At 41.2% G+C, this 17408-nt stretch overlaps 1 long non-coding RNA gene across 1 annotated transcript; it reads right to left on the bottom strand.

Annotated features, from left to right (window-relative positions):
- Positions 1–7326: 7326 nt before the first annotated feature.
- Positions 7327–11438, bottom strand: LOC108873333 (uncharacterized). The gene is made up of 10 exons (XR_001959443.2): positions 11158–11438; positions 10951–11028; positions 10558–10815; positions 10214–10391; positions 10008–10040; positions 9754–9887; positions 9045–9137; positions 8825–8943; positions 8632–8676; positions 7327–7938 (listed from the first exon to the last, which is right to left on the bottom strand). It is a non-coding gene; the product is annotated as an uncharacterized LOC108873333 (long non-coding RNA).
- Positions 11439–17408: the final 5970 nt, after the last annotated feature.

The following is a 17408-nucleotide window of genomic DNA, read 5'->3' on the forward strand; positions in this document are numbered from 1 at the left end:
AAAACCAAGTGCACCACCTGGCACTTCTGGCTAAAACCCTCTATCCTAACCCTAACCCTAACCCTAACCCCTAACCCTAACCCTAACCCTAACCAAGTGCACCCTCTATCCCTAACCCTAACCATAACACTAACGCAAGCTCAGAGAGACTCGTGGCTGGTGCCGTTGGAAAGCCCATCTTGGAATTAGTGGGGGAGCATGTGGGTCTCATGACTCTGCGACCACCACAGACAAAGTTATTGGGCCAAATACAACTGCACCCCCCCTCCATATCACTGTAGCTCGCTGACGCTAGCTCGTAGAGACATGGGGCTGGCACTGTTGGAAAGCCCATCGTAGAATTAGTGGGGGAGCATGTGGGTCTCGTGACTCTGCGACCACCACAGACAAAGCTATTCGCCAAAAACCAAGTGCACCCCCTGGCACTTCTGGCTAAAACCCTCTATCCCTAACCCTAACCCTAACCCTAAGCCCTAACCCTAACCCTAACCCTCGACCCTAACCCTCGACCCTGCCCCAACCCTAACCTGACCTCGACCTTGCCCTAACCCTAACCTGACTCTCAACCTTGCCCTAACCCTAACCTGACCCCCGCCCCTGCCCTAACCCTAACCTGACCCTGGACCCTGCCCTAACCCTAACCTGACCCTCGACCCTGTCCTAACACTAACCTGACCCTTGACCCTGCCCCAACCCTAACCGGACCTTGACCTAATCCTATTACTATGTTGGAGGACCCAACTCTAACTAGTAAAGCTATAACCCCCCCCCCCCCCCCTCCCGGTTTTCAGGAGGAAGAGCCCCCAATATGCCAATATGGAACCTATAAAAAAATATATATAAAAAAACATTGTATATATGTGTGTATGTATATATACATATATAAAGATAAAATAGACAAAGATCAAAATAATACATGTTGCCAGTGCATTAGTGACATCTAGTGGTGTCCCCTTCCCCTAACCTAACCTTGCCAGAGCCTTGTCTTTGTTTGATCAATTTTAACAGATAAATGAATAACCTAAGGCTCCAATGGAGTAATCACTTTTCGCTTACAGATGATAGTATATATAGAAACACCCCCTTTTGTAAATTTTTTTTTCTCTCTTCTTTTTCTTTTTCTTTTATTGCCCCACCTCCTTTCAATCTCTTATTATCTTACCTTTTATTTCTAGGATCCACCCTCATGGACTTGATCTATATGAATCTATTATAAAAGGAAAAAAAAGAATATCAATTGTTTTAAATCCAGTTGTACCTTTAAAAGGAGGGGCATAAATTTATATAACACCCCCTGAGAAAGGGTCCCCTGCAGGACCAATCACCTACCAGGTACTGCCCCCAAGATTACTTACATAGAGGCCTGGATCCTTCACTCTCTTCTTGCTCCCCTGAAGAAGCCTTCCAGGCGAAACGTTGGGACCTTCTTTCCTTTAATCCTCTGAGAGAGACTAACTTCAGACAGGTTTTCTCACCAAAAAAGAGAAAATACTTTTTTAAGCTTTTATAGTGCAGGTTTTGTTTCATTTTTTCTAATGTTTTATTGTTTTATTATTAGTTTTGGTGGGTACACCAAAACATACACAAACAGGGTCTAACCAGAGGACTGAGGCTTGAGGCCTAATGGATCTGGTCTCAGGCCTGGATCAGCAAATGGGTGAGTGTTGTCTACTAACCTACAGGAAAAAGAGTGTGCGCACACAGAAGATTATACAACATCACGTTTGAAGACTCTACACAACTCTCCCCAGCTAATCCAAGCATCGACACAAACCTCAACTATTTTAAACAAAACTCATCCCCTGTTTGGATGGATTCCCCACCCTGAAGGACTTTTTATTATTTATTTATTTTATATCTTTTATTTTCTATTTATGATTGCCCTGCAAGGATATTTTTGAATCCTGATTTTTTTTACACACGTGTCCCCCTGTTTTGGTAATACAGGATTATCACGGAGCCTTATTGTTTTCTACTGCACTGTAAGTGCTTGCTAAGTATTTTAAGCTAACCTAGTGTGCTGTTGTCTCCTCTCTTATCTTCCCTACCCCTTTCTCTTTTAATCCTTTTGTTCCCCCCTTGTTTTAGTATCCTCTTTTAAGTATCTCTTATGCTCATTTAATTTGGTTTTTATTTAACCAGATCTGTTTAAATGAAATTTAATCATTAATTTAATTATTGTTTCATTTTAACTGACTGATTACCTAATTTTATTTTTTATACTATCATCTGTTTAACAAACCCTCTGCTTTTCACTACGGATCTCTTAGCAGCACAGCCACCATGTCCTTACCCCTGAGTAACAGATTTGAAGTGCTGGCTCAACCAAATAGCCCGGGTAAGTGTGGGACTGCGGAACAAAATCTACTCAAGCCAGCCCCTAGGGAAACTGCCTCGGCTCCTCCAAATGACCCTCAGGATCTAGACCTAACAAAAGTATATTTGAAGATGTTACAGGCCATTCACCACTCCGAGATTATTGCTAGGGCTACACAGCAAAACACAGCCCTAATGGGTATGATGAAGAAAGCAAATCAACTGACTCACTTCATTAAACCAGCAGTTCCTAATCCGGCAACTCTGGAAAGGGTTAAAATAAACACAGATCAATGGCTGAACAATAATTTAATAATCCTGGCTGACCATTATGATGCCTTATTAGCATCTCTTTTAGCACAGGTGATAACCTTTCAACCAGCAGCCTTAAGTAAAGCCTTAAAATGGGCTAAACTGAGATATGGACCTCGACTTACCGACAGCTCCATAGACACCCTGAGAACCATGGTGCTCCAAGGGCAACCACAGGTGGGCCCGGAGAGTGTGGAACCCTCTCTACAGGATTTTCCACCTCTCCCCACTCCAGATCAGGCGGCACAGGCCAAACTATCCCCAATGCACCAGCCATCCCTTCCCCAGCCTCTCAAGACACACCTGGAACAGAGACCAAGCCACAGGAACAAATTAACACATATTAAAATGCACAAACATAATAAGGCCCATAGCCCTACACAGGAGCAGTCCAAATCAAATAATATCACAGCGACTGCCCAGGTACACGATTTACCTACCGCCATTACAATATCGTTTGAAAACTTACCTGACAACATTAAATCACCAACTCTAGATCCAGACAGGGACAGCCGGCCTCTGAGTTCCCCGCTTGCCAAACCACAGGAACCGGTGGAACCCACACCGGCTCATCCACACACTGCAAGAATGAATATCGCTTCTCCTTTGCAGATACCTCCTGTATCGACAGCGTCATCCACTCTTCTGGAGGGCTGTGGCATGAAACACAGGGGGGCCCCCCTGCAGACCTTTGAGGACCCCCTAACGCTGTCCCAGCCACAATCCCCTAAAATAGAGGAGAAAGAGAGAATTAGCATCCAAAAACATGCTAGGGTCACAGTCACTAAACTCCCCATCACACACTATAGCAATGTAGCAGTAGCAGTAGCAGGTTCAGATGCTGTTTCCTCCAGTCCTTTACCTTCTCAAATCACTGTCTCCTCCTCTCCCCCTCCAGCTCCAGAACCACGGTCTAAGCAGCCGGAGCAGCTGCGGCCTCCTACAGACATGGGTGAACAAGCTCAAAAACCAAACCTAAATAACCAGGATGTGATGATGGCAAATTTTTCAGAAAGCAAAAATGCACGAAAACTTGCACAATCTGAATCCTGTTGTAAGAGCACCTCACCTCGTCTGCACTCTGGGGCCGCGGTGACCTCCGACTGTGAACCCACGGTCCACCAGAGAACGGAGCATAAAATTAGGAATTGGCACCTCACACCTAGAAAAGCTATTATAATAATAGGAGATTCAAATCTAGCTCGAGTGCCACAATTTGCCAGTGAAGAAATCCAGATGGACAGCTTCCCTGGAGCACAATTCCATCACATAGGGGAGATTTTGAAAAAACTTCCCCCTACCAAAACAGTAAAAACAGCAGTTTTGTCAGTGGGTTTGAATAACTGCCTAAGACGGCAACAGCCACTTTCAATTATAAAACAACTTAATGCACTATTGAAAATAGCAAAGGAAACGTTTCCCAATGCCCTGATCTATATACCAATTATTAACATCAGCAACAGACTGGAGAAACAGCAAAAGGACCTAATAACACACCTGAATAGCTATATAGAAAAGAAATGCACTTACCTGTCAGAGATCAGTCCACTCCACTTCAAGACTGAGCCAAGAGATCCAGTACACTGGACTAAGGAGACGGCCGAGAAAATAGCTGAACACTGGGTGGATCAATTAAACATGTGAGTGGGGAGCAGTGCACTACAGCAACTCCCCAAAACTCAAACATCACCAACCTCTGCTCTTCCTTTAAACTAAACTACCTAGAAAGGGAGATTTTAAAGAGGGGACTCACATTTATTCCAACACCCAGACCACCAGATCCTGACCAACTGCGCAGTAATCTACACACTTACCATAGAAGATTAAAAATCTTGGATCATTTCCACTATAACACAGAATTCCCACACATTCCATTTACAACTAATTCCACCTGGGAACCTGCCTTTGAATCTCTGGCGGAGCCCATCCAAGAACTAATCCGGAAGGATGAGGAATGCCTCTCCCGTTTTAGAGCCTCCTACAGGGCAAAATTAAACATTACAGGGATTCAAAGAAAGGCACTCTCTGCACTCAGCAAAAGACAGGATATAATCATAAAACCTGCAGACAAGGGAGGACAAATAGTCTTACAGGATAGATTTAATTATCTCCTGGAAGCAGAAAGACAGCTCAACAACACAACCTATTATGTCCCCCTGGAACAACCTCTGCAGGCAGAAACACAGCATTTGATTAGGAAAATAATTACAAAATTATATGAAGATAAATATATTAAGGCTAAACAGATGACCTACCTCCTTGGCCCAGATAATCCGCGTTCCAGACTATTTTATCTACTTCCTAAAATCCATAAACCACCAGATACCTGGACAGTCCCGTTCCAGGTGCCTGCAGGTAGACCCATTGTAAGTGACTGTGGCTCGGAATCATATCGTATAGCAGAGTTCATCGATCATTACATAAACCCATTAGCGCAAATCCATCCAAGTTACATTAAGGACACTTATGAATTTGTAAAGAAATTGCAAAATTTAACAGTACCGATAGGTACACTTTTATTTTCAATCGATATAGATTCCTTATACACAAACATTGACACGACTTTAGGGCTACAGGCGGTGGCAAAAGCGTTACGCAAAATGCCGGACCCCGATCGCCCCGATAATGTCATTCTCCAACTTTTGGAGATCACATTGACCAGGAATTATTTCCAATTTAATAATAAACATTATCTGCAAGTCTGTGGATGCGCTATGGGTAGAAAATATGCCCCCTCATATGCCGACATCTATTTAGCCGACTGGGAGGAAACGGCATTCAAAAAATGCCACACACTCCCGTTATTATATTTCCGCTATCTGGACGACATCTTTGACCTTTGGAGTGAATCCCTAAATTCATTCCATGAATTTTTAGCAGTCCTAAATTCCCACCACCCGAAAATAAAGTTAAAACAAAACTTACAAACACAGGAGATTGAATTCCTGGACACGCGGATCTTCTTCCATAATCACACTGCCCACTCGAAACAGCTGGCCACCAAAGTACACTTCAAAGAGACCGACCGCCACACCCTTCTACACAAGAGCAGTTACCACCCCAGACACACATTTAAAGGGATCATCAAATCACAATTAATAAGATTCCATAGGATATGCACTTACCAGCAGGACATAGATGAGGCTACCTCGACTCTGTTCACAGCCCTTAGACCCAGAGGTTATTCCAGCCGTCAATTAGATCGGAGGTCAGAAACTCATTCAAAAATAAAAAAGATTATAAAACAGATAAGAGTAGTCTCGCACTTGTCCCGTTGGTGTTAACATATTCCCAGGACCTTTCAGGTTTAATTTCAGGCTTAAAGGCCAATTTCCACCGGGCACAGGAATTAATCGACCCCTTGAATAATTTCCGCCCGATTACAGCCTATAAAAGAAATAAAAACCTATCAGACATACTGGTTCACACACGATTTGATCATTCCAAAAACAACAGCACAGACACGTGGTTACTCAGATACTCACCGTATATAGTAAATAGCCATTCAGGGCAGGGAGCTACAGTAACATTCAGATGTACTCCACAAACCACCAACTTGATCTATATGATCGAATGTACACACTGTAATAAACTTTATATTGGGGAAACAGAAAAAACAGCCAAAACCAGAATCTCACAACATCTGTACCGTATACGGGGAGGTTAGGGTACATCGATCCTACATAGGCATTTCATCCAAGTTGGCCTGGAATTTTTGAAATATAGAATCCTGGATAGCAAACAGACCTGGTCCAAACAACAGAGACGTCGAATTGAACGACAATGGATACAAAAAATAAAAACGATCGATCCACTGGGCTTTAATGAAAAATACAATTAAAATCCTACTTGTGTATTGTGGGCTCTTCCTCTTCTTCTTCTTCTTCCCTTTCCGTGTCCTTTATGACCGCCTTTAATTTTCTAACAAAGCACGATTGGTCTATTAAGGTCAATTAACAATATCTCTGCTAGAATGTGAATACCCGGTTTACATGAGACCCCGGAATAAATAGCACTTATAATCATCTGGTGGTTGGATGTGAATGCATGTATTTAGGTGTTTGTGTGTGTATAGTTATATGCACACGAATGCATATAAATTGTATTTATATAAATAAAATAAATATTTTACTAATTTAGTAACAAATCAATATAAACAATAGAAATAACTTATATTTCTGTCATAATAATTGAGCATGCTTTTGGATACTAATATTATGTATACAAATATAAACACATTTCTAACAACATGGAAGGGTATGCATCTAATTACGCTCTCTTTTTTGCTAAACAAACATTGTTTTAAATTAAAAATGATTTTATGTGTTATGTTTTATTCAGCATGATGTATATATCTTATTATATTTTATTGTGTGGAGATGCATGTTTAGCACTCTTTTATGTACAGCACTTACCTGTATATAGCACTTACCTGTGTATAGCGTTTCCTATGTACAGCACTTATTTTACATTTTTTTATTGCATGATTTTTATTGCATGATACTTAGATTACAGCTCTTTATTGGATGCTTACCCTTTCTACTTATGGATTTACTCCCCCAGCAGTTGGATATCCCACCTCACTTTTTTTAGGGGGGATCATGCCTGGAAATATTCCACTGGTTATTTCAGAACTTGGCAGTCTTCATCGTGATCTGGAGTCTTCCCTTCCTCCAGACCCGCCCCCCCCCCTTTTTTTTTTTAAAAACCTGCACTTGGAACAGACCCTGGAACCTATTTTGATTTTAATACTTTTACACAGACCCTGACCTTCAACCTAACCGCCTGACTCCTACTCTGACCCTATACATGACCTGATCCCTAAAACCTAACCATTCAACTTGTACTGAGGCCCTAACCCTAACCTGACCTCGACCCTGCCGACCCTAACCTGACTTCGACCCTGCCCCAACCCTAACCTGACCTCGACCCTGCCCCAACCCTAACCTGACTTCGACCTAATCCTATTACTATGTTGGAGGACCCAACTCTAACTAGTAAAGCTATAAACCCCCCCCCTCCCGGTTTTCAGGAGGAAGAGCCCCCAATCCAGGTCCAACAGGATCTCCAGAGTTGAGGATCCCTAACACAACCTATTGATGTGATTGAAAAAAAAATATCAGGGATATATAAAAATTCAACATTTTCACAAATAATACTCCCTGTCCTAATAGGCTGTGTTTTCCTCACCCCTCCTTGTCCCCTCCCTTTACTTACCTTCATATCCTTTCAAAACTTGTACTCTCCTCTCACTGAACCAGCTCCGGACCATTTATCAATCTGCTTTTTCTCCATGAGCCAATATGGAACCTATAAAAAAAATATATAAAAAAAAACATTGTATATATGTGTGTATGTATATATACACATATACAGATAAAATAGAAATAAAGATCAGTATAATACATGTTGCCAGCGCATCAGAGACATCTAGTGGTGTCCCCTTCCCCTAACCTAACCTGACCTCGACCTTGCCCTAACCCTAACCTGACCCCCGCCCCTGCCCTAACCCTAACCTGACCCCTGGACCCTGCCCCAACCCTAACCTGACCTTGACCTAATCCTATTACTATGTTGGAGGACCCAACTCTAACTAGTAAAGCTATAAACCCCCCCCCTCCCGGTTTTCAGGAGGAAGAGCCCCCAATATGCCAATATGGAACCTATAAAAAAATATATATAAAAAAACATTGTATATATGTGTGTATGTATATATACATATATAAAGATAAAATAGACAAAGATCAAAATAATACATGTTGCCAGTGCATTAGTGACATCTAGTGGTGTCCCCTTCCCCTAACCTAACCTTGCCAGAGCCTTGTCTTTGTTTGATCAATTTTAACAGATAAATGAATAACCTAAGGCTCCAATGGAGTAATCACTTTTCGCTTACAGATGATAGTATATATAGAAACACCCCCTTTTGTAAATTTTTTTTTTCTCTCTTCTTTTTCTTTTTCTTTTATTGCCCCACCTCCTTTCAATCTCTTATTATCTTACCTTTTATTTCTAGGATCCACCCTCATGGACTTGATCTATATGAATCTATTATAAAAGGAAAAAAAAGAATATCAATTGTTTTAAATCCAGTTGTACCTTTAAAAGGAGGGGCATAAATTTAAATAACACCCCCTGAGAAAGGGTCCCCTGCAGGACCAATCACCTACCAGGTACTGCCCCCAAGATTACTTACATAGAGGCCTGGATCCTTCACTCTCTTCTTGCTCCCCTGAAGAAGCCTTCCAGGCGAAACGTTGGGACCTTCTTTCCTTTAATCCTCTGAGAGAGACTAACTTCAGACAGGTTTTCTCACTAAAAAAGAGAAAATACTTTTTTAAGCTTTTATAGTGCAGGTTTTGTTTCATTTTTTCTAATGTTTTATTGTTTTATTACTAGTTTTGGTGGGTACATACACAAACAGGGTCTAACCAGAGGACTGAGGCTTGAGGCCTAATGGATCTGGTCTCAGGCCTGGATCAGCAAATGGGTGAGTGTTGTCTACTAACCTACAGGAAAAAGAGTGTGCGCACACAGAAGATTATACAACATCACGTTTGAAGACTCTACACAACTCTCCCCAGCTAATCCAAGCATCGACACAAACCTCAACTATTTTAAACAAAACTCATCCCTGTTTGGATGGATTCCCCACCCTGAAGGACTTTTTATTATTTATTTATTTTATATCTTTTATTTTCTATTTATGATTGCCCTGCAAGGATATTTTTGAATCCTGATTTTTTTTACACACGTGTCCCCCTGTTTTGGTAATACAGGATTATCACAGAGCCTTATTGTTTTCTACTGCACTGTAAGTCCTTGCTAAGTATTTTAAGCTAACCTAGTGTGCTGTTGTCTCCTCTCTTATCTTCCCTACCCCTTTCTCTTTTAATCCTTTTGTTCCCCCCTTGTTTTAGTATCCTCTTTTAAGTATCTCTTATGCTCATTTAATTTGGTTTTTATTTAACCAGATCTGTTTAAATGAAATTTAATCATTAATTTAATTATTGTTTCATTTTAACTGACTGATTACCTAATTTTATTTTTTATACTATCATCTGTTTAACAAACCCTCTGCTTTTCACTACGGATCTCTTAGCAGCACAGCCACCATGTCCTTACCCCTGAGTAACAGATTTGAAGTGCTGGCTCAACCAAATAGCCCGGGTAAGTGTGGGACTGCGGAACAAAATCTACTCAAGCCAGCCCCTAGGGAAACTGCCTCGGCTCCTCCAAATGACCCTCAGGATCTAGACCTAACAAAAGTATATTTGAAGATGTTACAGGCCATTCACCACTCCGAGATTATTGCTAGGGCTACACAGCAAAACACAGCCCTAATGGGTATGATGAAGAAAGCAAATCAACTGACTCACTTCATTAAACCAGCAGTTCCTAATCCGGCAACTCTGGAAAGGGTTAAAATAAACACAGATCAATGGCTGAACAATAATTTAATAATCCTGGCTGACCATTATGATGCCTTATTAGCATCTCTTTTAGCACAGGTGATAACCTTTCAACCAGCAGCCTTAAGTAAAGCCTTAAAATGGGCTAAACTGAGATATGGACCTCGACTTACCGACAGCTCCATAGACACCCTGAGAACCATGGTGCTCCAAGGGCAACCACAGGTGGGCCCGGAGAGTGTGGAACCCTCTCTACAGGATTTTCCACCTCTCCCCACTCCAGATCAGGCGGCACAGGCCAAACTATCCCCAATGCACCAGCCATCCCTTCCCCAGCCTCTCAAGACACACCTGGAACAGAGACCAAGCCACAGGAACAAATTAACACATATTAAAATGCACAAACATAATAAGGCCCATAGCCCTACACAGGAGCAGTCCAAATCAAATAATATCACAGCGACTGCCCAGGTACACGATTTACCTACCGCCATTACAATATCGTTTGAAAACTTACCTGACAACATTAAATCACCAACTCTAGATCCAGACAGGGACAGCCGGCCTCTGAGTTCCCCGCTTGCCAAACCACAGGAACCGGTGGAACCCACACCGGCTCATCCACACACTGCAAGAATGAATATCGCTTCTCCTTTGCAGATACCTCCTGTATCGACAGCGTCATCCACTCTTCTGGAGGGCTGTGGCATGAAACACAGGGGGGCCCCCCTGCAGACCTTTGAGGACCCCCTAACGCTGTCCCAGCCACAATCCCCTAAAATAGAGGAGAAAGAGAGAATTAGCATCCAAAAACATGCTAGGGTCACAGTCACTAAACTCCCCATCACACACTATAGCAATGTAGCAGTAGCAGTAGCAGGTTCAGATGCTGTTTCCTCCAGTCCTTTACCTTCTCAAATCACTGTCTCCTCCTCTCCCCCTCCAGCTCCAGAACCACGGTCTAAGCAGCCGGAGCAGCTGCGGCCTCCTACAGACATGGGTGAACAAGCTCAAAAACCAAACCTAAATAACCAGGATGTGATGATGGCAAATTTTTCAGAAAGCAAAAATGCACGAAAACTTGCACAATCTGAATCCTGTTGTAAGAGCACCTCACCTCGTCTGCACTCTGGGGCCGCGGTGACCTCCGACTGTGAACCCACGGTCCACCAGAGAACGGAGCATAAAATTAGGAATTGGCACCTCACACCTAGAAAAGCTATTATAATAATAGGAGATTCAAATCTAGCTCGAGTGCCACAATTTGCCAGTGAAGAAATCCAGATGGACAGCTTCCCTGGAGCACAATTCCATCACATAGGGGAGATTTTGAAAAAACTTCCCCCTACCAAAACAGTAAAAACAGCAGTTTTGTCAGTGGGTTTGAATAACTGCCTAAGACGGCAACAGCCACTTTCAATTATAAAACAACTTAATGCACTATTGAAAATAGCAAAGGAAACATTTCCCAATGCCCTGATCTATATACCAATTATTAACATCAGCAACAGACTGGAGAAACAGCAAAAGGACCTAATAACACACCTGAATAGCTATATAGAAAAGAAATGCACTTACCTGTCAGAGATCAGTCCACTCCACTTCAAGACTGAGCCAAGAGATCCAGTACACTGGACTAAGGAGACGGCCGAGAAAATAGCTGAACACTGGGTGGATCAATTAAACATGTGAGTGGGGAGCAGTGCACTACAGCAACTCCCCAAAACTCAAACATCACCAACCTCTGCTCTTCCTTTAAACTAAACTACCTAGAAAGGGAGATTTTAAAGAGGGGACTCACATTTATTCCAACACCCAGACCACCAGATCCTGACCAACTGCGCAGTGATCTACACACTTACCATAGAAGATTAAAAATCTTGGATCATTTCCACTATAACACAGAATTCCCACACATTCCATTTACAACTAATTCCACCTGGGAACCTGCCTTTGAATCTCTGGCGGAGCCCATCCAAGAACTAATCCGGAAGGATGAGGAATGCCTCTCCCGTTTTAGAGCCTCCTACAGGGCAAAATTAAACATTACAGGGATTCAAAGAAAGGCACTCTCTGCACTCAGCAAAAGACAGGATATAATCATAAAACCTGCAGACAAGGGAGGACAAATAGTCTTACAGGATAGATTTAATTATCTCCTGGAAGCAGAAAGACAGCTCAACAACACAACCTATTATGTCCCCCTGGAACAACCTCTGCAGGCAGAAACACAGCATTTGATTAGGAAAATAATTACAAAATTATATGAAGATAAATATATTAAGGCTAAACAGATGACCTACCTCCTTGGCCCAGATAATCCGCGTTCCAGACTATTTTATCTACTTCCTAAAATCCATAAACCACCAGATACCTGGACAGTCCCGTTCCAGGTGCCTGCAGGTAGACCCATTGTAAGTGACTGTGGCTCGGAATCATATCGTATAGCAGAGTTCATCGATCATTACATAAACCCATTAGCGCAAATCCATCCAAGTTACATTAAGGACACTTATGAATTTGTAAAGAAATTGCAAAATTTAACAGTACCGATAGGTACACTTTTATTTTCAATCGATATAGATTCCTTATACACAAACATTGACACGACTTTAGGGCTACAGGCGGTGGCAAAAGCGTTACGCAAAATGCCGGACCCCGATCGCCCCGATAATGTCATTCTCCAACTTTTGGAGATCACATTGACCAGGAATTATTTCCAATTTAATAATAAACATTATCTGCAAGTCTGTGGATGCGCTATGGGTAGAAAATATGCCCCCTCATATGCCGACATCTATTTAGCCGACTGGGAGGAAACGGCATTCAAAAAATGCCACACACTCCCGTTATTATATTTCCGCTATCTGGACGACATCTTTGACCTTTGGAGTGAATCCCTAAATTCATTCCATGAATTTTTAGCAGTCCTAAATTCCCACCACCCGAAAATAAAGTTAAAACAAAACTTACAAACACAGGAGATTGAATTCCTGGACACGCGGATCTTCTTCCATAATCACACTGCCCACTCGAAACAGCTGGCCACCAAAGTACACTTCAAAGAGACCGACCGCCACACCCTTCTACACAAGAGCAGTTACCACCCCAGACACACATTTAAAGGGATCATCAAATCACAATTAATAAGATTCCATAGGATATGCACTTACCAGCAGGACATAGATGAGGCTACCTCGACTCTGTTCACAGCCCTTAGACCCAGAGGTTATTCCAGCCGTCAATTAGATCGGAGGTCAGAAACTCATTCAAAAATAAAAAAGATTATAAAACAGATAAGAGTAGTCTCGCACTTGTCCCGTTGGTGTTAACATATTCCCAGGACCTTTCAGGTTTAATTTCAGGCTTAAAGGCCAATTTCCACCGGGCACAGGAATTAATCGACCCCTTGAATAATTTCCGCCCGATTACAGCCTATAAAAGAAATAAAAACCTATCAGACATACTGGTTCACACACGATTTGATCATTCCAAAAACAACAGCACAGACACGTGGTTACTCAGATACTCACCGTATATAGTAAATAGCCATTCAGGGCAGGGAGCTACAGTAACATTCAGATGTACTCCACAAACCACCAACTTGATCTATATGATCGAATGTACACACTGTAATAAACTTTATATTGGGGAAACAGAAAAAACAGCCAAAACCAGAATCTCACAACATCTGTACCGTATACGGGGAGGTTAGGGTACATCGATCCTACATAGGCATTTCATCCAAGTTGGCCTGGAATTTTTGAAATATAGAATCCTGGATAGCAAACAGACCTGGTCCAAACAACAGAGACGTCGAATTGAACGACAATGGATACAAAAAATAAAAACGATCGATCCACTGGGCTTTAATGAAAAATACAATTAAAATCCTACTTGTGTATTGTGGGCTCTTCCTCTTCTTCTTCTTCTTCCCTTTCCGTGTCCTTTATGACCGCCTTTAATTTTCTAACAAAGCACGATTGGTCTATTAAGGTCAATTAACAATATCTCTGCTAGAATGTGAATACCCGGTTTACATGAGACCCCGGAATAAATAGCACTTATAATCATCTGGTGGTTGGATGTGAATGCATGTATTTAGGTGTTTGTGTGTGTATAGTTATATGCACACGAATGCATATAAATTGTATTTATATAAATAAAATAAATATTTTACTAATTTAGTAACAAATCAATATAAACAATAGAAATAACTTATATTTCTGTCATAATAATTGAGCATGCTTTTGGATACTAATATTATGCATGAATTTCGATTTCTTGCCCCAGTTTCCCTTTTACGGCAACTACTAAAATTGTGTGTTGCGTTCAATGCATGCTCGGTTGTTTGAGTGTTTTTCCTTTCCCACTCACCCTCTCTTTTTTCCTGTTTCCTTTATATTCCATATCATCCACCAATCATTAATTTCGTCCACGGGGTCTACGGCGAGCCGAGGAATCCCCCATAGCAGCCAAATAATTCTCCCATGGCAGGGATTCCCCTAGATAACTGGAAACACATACATATATACAAATATAAACACATTTCTAACAACATGGAAGGGTATGCATCTAATTACGCTCTCTTTTTTGCTAAACAAACATTGTTTTAAATTAAAAATGATTTTATGTGTTATGTTTTATTCAGCATGATGTATATATCTTATTATATTTTATTGTGTGGAGATGCATGTTTAGCACTCTTTTATGTACAGCACTTACCTGTATATAGCACTTACCTGTGTATAGCGTTTCCTATGTACAGCACTTATTTTACATTTTTTTATTGGCATGATTTTTATTGCATGATACTTAGATTACAGCTCTTTATTGGATGCTTACCCTTTCTACTTATGGATTTACTCCCCCAGCAGTTGGATATCCCACCTCACTTTTTTTAGGGGGGATCATGCCTGGAAATATTCCACTGGTTATTTCAGAACTTGGCAGTCTTCATCGTGATCTGGAGTCTTCCCTTCCTCCAGACCCCCCCCCCCCTTTTTTTTTTAAAAACCTGCACTTGGAACAGACCCTGGAACCTATTTTGATTTTAATACTTTTACACAGACCCTGACCTTCAACCTAACCGCCTGACTCCTACTCTGACCCTATACATGACCTGATCCCTAAACCTAACCATTCAACTGTACTGACCTAACCTAACCTGACCTGACCTGCCCAACCCTAACCTGAGACCCTGCCCCAACCCTAACCTGACTTGACCCTGCCCCAACCCTAACCTGACCTAACCTTACTATGTTGGAGGACCCAACTCTAACTAGTAAAGCTATAAACCCCCCCCTCCCGGTTTTCAGGAGGAAGAGCCCCCAATCCAGGTCCAACAGGATCTCCAGAGTTGAGGATCCCTAACACAACCTATTGATGTGATTGAAAAAAAAATATCAGGGATATATAAAAATTCAACATTTTCACAAATAATACTCCCTGTCCTAATAGGCTGTGTTTTCCTCACCCCTCCTTGTCCCCTCCCTTTACTTACCTTCATATCCTTTCAAAACTTGTACTCTCCTCTCACTGAACCAGCTCCGGACCATTTATCAATCTGCTTTTTCTCCATGAGCCAATATGGAACCTATAAAAAAAATATATAAAAAAAAACATTGTATATATGTGTGTATGTATATATACACATATACAGATAAAATAGAAATAAAGATCAGTATAATACATGTTGCCAGCGCATCAGAGACATCTAGTGGTGTCCCCTTCCCCTAACCTAACCTGACCTCGACCTTGCCCTAACCCTAACCTGACCCCCCCCCTCCCTAACCTAACCTGACCTGGACCCTGCCCCAACCCTAACCTGACCTTGACCTAATCCTATTACTATGTTGGAGGACCCAACTCTAACTAGTAAAGCTATAAACCCCCCCCCCCCTCCCGGTTTTCAGGAGGAAGAGCCCCCAATATGCCAATATGGAACCTATAAAAAAATATATAAAAAAACATTGTATATATGTGTGTATGTATATATACATATATAAAGATAAAATAGACAAAGATCAAAATAATACATGTTGCCAGTGCATTAGTGACATCTAGTGGTGTCCCCTTCCCCTAACCTAACCTTGCCAGAGCCTTGTCTTTGTTTGATCAATTTTAACAGATAAATGAATAACCTAAGGCTCCAATGGAGTAATCACTTTTCGCTTACAGATGATAGTATATATAGAAACACCCCCTTTTGTAAATTTTTTTTTTTCTCTCTTCTTTTTCTTTTCTTTTATTGCCCACCTCCTTTCAATCTCTTATTATCTTACCTTTTATTTCTAGGATCCACCCTCATGGACTTGATCTATATGAATCTATTATAAAAGGAAAAAAAAAGAATATCAATTGTTTTAAATCCAGTTGTACCTTTAAAAGGAGGGGCATAAATTTAAATAACACCCCCTGAGAAAGGGTCCCCTGCAGGACCAATCACCTACCAGGTACTGCCCCCAAGATTACTTACATAGAGGCCTGGATCCTTCACTCTCTTCTTGCTCCCCTGAAGAAGCCTTCCAGGCGAAACGTTGGGACCTTCTTTCCTTTAATCCTCTGAGAGAGACTAACTTCAGACAGGTTTTCTCACTAAAAAAGAGAGAAAATACTTTTTTAAGCTTTTATAGTGCAGGTTTTGTTTCATTTTTTCTAATGTTTTATTGTTTTATTACTAGTTTTGGTGGGTACATACACAAACAGGGTCTAACCAGAGGACTGAGGCTTGAGGCCTACTGGATCTGGTCTCAGGCCTGGATCAGCAAATGGGTGAGTGTTGTCTACTAACCTACAGGAAAAAGAGTGTGCGCACACAGAAGATTATACAACATCACGTTTGAAGACTCTACACAACTCTCCCAGCTAATCCAAGCATCGACACAAACCTCAACTATTTTAAACAAAACTCATCCCTGTTTGGATGGATTCCCCACCCTGAAGGACTTTTTATTATTTATTTATTTTATATCTTTTATTTTCTATTTATGATTGCCCTGCAAGGATATTTTTGAATCCTGATTTTTTTTACACACGTGTCCCCCTGTTTTGGTAATACAGGATTATCACGGAGCCTTATTGTTTTCTACTGCACTGTAAGTGCTTGCTAAGTATTTTAAGCTAACCTAGTGTGCTGTTGTCTCCTCTCTTATCTTCCCTACCCCTTTCTCTTTTAATCCTTTTGTTCCCCCCTTGTTTTTAGTATCCTCTTTTAAGTATCTCTTATGCTCATTTAATTTGGTTTTTATTTAACCAGATCTGTTTAAATGAAATTTAATCATTAATTTAATTATTGTTTCATTTTAACTGACTGATTACCTAATTTTATTTTTATACTATCATCTGTTTAACAAACCCTCTGCTTTT

The sequence above is a fragment of the Lates calcarifer genome, unplaced genomic scaffold, assembly GCF_001640805.2.
Source record: "Lates calcarifer isolate ASB-BC8 unplaced genomic scaffold, TLL_Latcal_v3 _unitig_5031_quiver_2744, whole genome shotgun sequence".
NCBI classification, from domain to species: Eukaryota; Metazoa; Chordata; class Actinopteri; family Centropomidae; genus Lates; species Lates calcarifer.